At 32.6% G+C, this 2,714-nt stretch overlaps 1 long non-coding RNA gene across 1 annotated transcript; it reads left to right on the forward strand.

The window, feature by feature from the left end:
• Nucleotides 1-228: 228 nt before the first annotated feature.
• On the forward strand, nt 229-1,116 carry LOC118757374. Its single transcript, XR_004995210.1, has 3 exons — nt 229-455; nt 513-672; nt 733-1,116. It is a non-coding gene; the product is annotated as an uncharacterized LOC118757374 (long non-coding RNA).
• Nucleotides 1,117-2,714: the final 1,598 nt, after the last annotated feature.

Here is a 2,714-nt window from a genome sequence, read left to right on the forward strand (position 1 = left end):
AACCCATTTATTATATTTTCAACAAAAAAAAATGCATACCGATACACCTCGGTTATAATGAATTATATTTGATCGATGGTTTTTCTTAATTAATCGATAAATTGGATGTTGGCAGGACCGTCGCTGGAGAATGTTGACAACTTGAGATTTTTGACAACTCAAAATTGCTTTATTTATTTGCTGTGGGCTTTTATTATCGTTTAAGTACAATAAACAGGTATATTATTAATTAGCTGCAGAATATGACTAACAACATTACTAAGTAATAATTGCTTCAATATTTTGTAGTTAAGAGCGCTATGGAGCAAGAACAACAAATGCGGCCACCAAAGATGATGGGATGCTTTTGTGAAGGAATTTGTTTTGTTTTGTGACCAGGACAATATCTATGGGTAAACATAACACCGATATTAGTTGTTGTTGGTGTTGTTGTTTTAGATTTAGACAGCTTAAAGGTAAAGGATTGATTGTACCATGACCTGTGCTAAATTTATTGTGTTCTTTTGCAATAGAAAGATTTTCCTCGTAGCTAGTGGTTTGACAAATTCGATTTCCACCATCTTCACTCGCGTCCACAGAGAAAAAGTATTCAAACTGTTAAATTTGTAGCAATTAAATTATACTTGCAAACATCATCGTGTTATCTCATAGTGCCGGAGTAATAACATGCCTGTAAGCGAAGTGCTAGTAATATGGTTCTTCCAAATAACAGAATAACTGATTTGGTTTTAGGTTCATGAATTTAGAGTGCTAATGACCTGGTCAGAATGTGCCAACGGCGTGGAGCGTGCTTTAAACAAGTTGGGCGACAAGTGGAGTTGAGCGAGACAATGATGGCAACGAGCGATATGTGTACAATTAGCGCCAAAGTGTTTCCTCTTTTTTATTGGTATCAGTGTGTATTATAAAAACATTAATTGGGCTTACAAATTAATGTACATACGTCCAAGACAAATTATTTGCAAGTATTACAAATGTGAAAATTAGTATGCCTTATGCGTGTGTAAAATACTTGTACGGAATTGTACAAAGTTGTTAGCCAAGGCTTGTTTTTTAAGTCTTTTGTAATTATTATTACTAGAGTTCCAGTTACTGTCGAAATTCGACAGTTTTTCTAGTTTTAGAAGCCTTGGAGAGATTTTCTAACTTAACACGTAGCGATACTTATACGGTTAAAAATTAACTAACCGGAAATTCTTGAGAAGGTCTTTGGAGGACTTCGGCAGGACTTGGAACTGACCCGATACATTCAAGTTTATCGATAAATTTCGATGATTTGATACATATCGATAGTTCGATGAATTTCAAGAACACTAAAATTCGAATACTCAACAAAATTCGTTAACTCGACCAATTTCGATGACTGGGAAATTCGATGGCTCGATAAATTCGATAACTCAAAAATGTAAAAGCTTTGGATACCTTTATAAGTTTTTACTTTTGACATCTCCACATTTTTCGAAAACTATCTAATACTATCTACACTCTGTTAATATAAGCAGTGATAAATCATAAGCTTATATAAATAAATTTTGCTTTGTTGAACCAACCAATTTCAGTAGATCAATAATTATCGATAACTCTGTAAGTTGAAAGAACTCCATGCATTACGACTCCTCGAAATATTTTGTTAAGTCTATAAATAATGATAATTCAATAAATATCGATAACTTGATATATTTCTTTAACTTGACAAGTTTCGTTAATCCCACACGTTTTTATAGCTCGATAACTATCCGTAAATTTGGACAACTAAGTTTCTGTGTCTATACATTTCGACAACTCAGTAAATATTGATCAGTTTGAATAATTCGATACGTTGCGATAATTCAATAAGCATGGATAAATTTCGATAATTATAAACTTCGATGATTCGATAAATTCAGTAACCTTTATGGCTGATTTTATTTCGATTGCTATCTTTTAACCTAATTCTTATGTATTTCTCATTGTCTCCATTTTCGCCTTTATCTCAATTTTCGTCTTTATCTTCACTTTTGCCTTTTTTTGTCTTCATCGTTATCACTTGTTTCTTCATCTTCATATTTATCTTTATTTCAAAGTTGAATTTCAAACACGAAGTAAAACAAAATGCGAAACAGCTTAAATTGAACAGGTTGCAAATTAACCATACACAAATATGGAAATTTTTAAACGACGGTTTTCAACCAATTTCGAAACTATAAAATCTCTCTTTTTGGTTTTGAAATCGGTAACTTTACCTTGGTCATCATCTTTGTTTTTATCTTTCACATCTTTGCTTATATCCTTTTCTTTTTCTATTCACGTAGATGAGATGAGTTGCGATGACGTGATAAGATGTGACGTGATTTTATGTGATGTGATAGGATGTATGTCATGTGTTTTCATATCCTCTGATGTCATGTCATATGATGTCATACCATATGATGTCATATCATGTGATGCCACGTCATGTAATGCCATGTCATATCATACGATGATATATCATGTGATGTCAAGTCATGTGATGTCATGCCATATAATGTGATGTCATATCACATGATATCATGTCACGTGATATCGTATGATGTGATGTCATATTATGTGATGTAATGTCATGTGATGTCTCTTCATATCATGTGATATAATGTGATGTGATGTCATTTAATGTGATCACATTCCATGTTCTGATTATTATATGGATATCCCTGTTGATAACTGTGTCGATAAAAATACCGATAACAATATCCATA

This window comes from Rhagoletis pomonella, unplaced genomic scaffold (genome assembly GCF_013731165.1).
Source record: "Rhagoletis pomonella isolate Grant_MI unplaced genomic scaffold, Rhpom_1.0 Rhpom_scaffold_17120, whole genome shotgun sequence".
In the NCBI taxonomy this organism is placed as follows: domain Eukaryota; kingdom Metazoa; phylum Arthropoda; class Insecta; order Diptera; family Tephritidae; genus Rhagoletis; species Rhagoletis pomonella.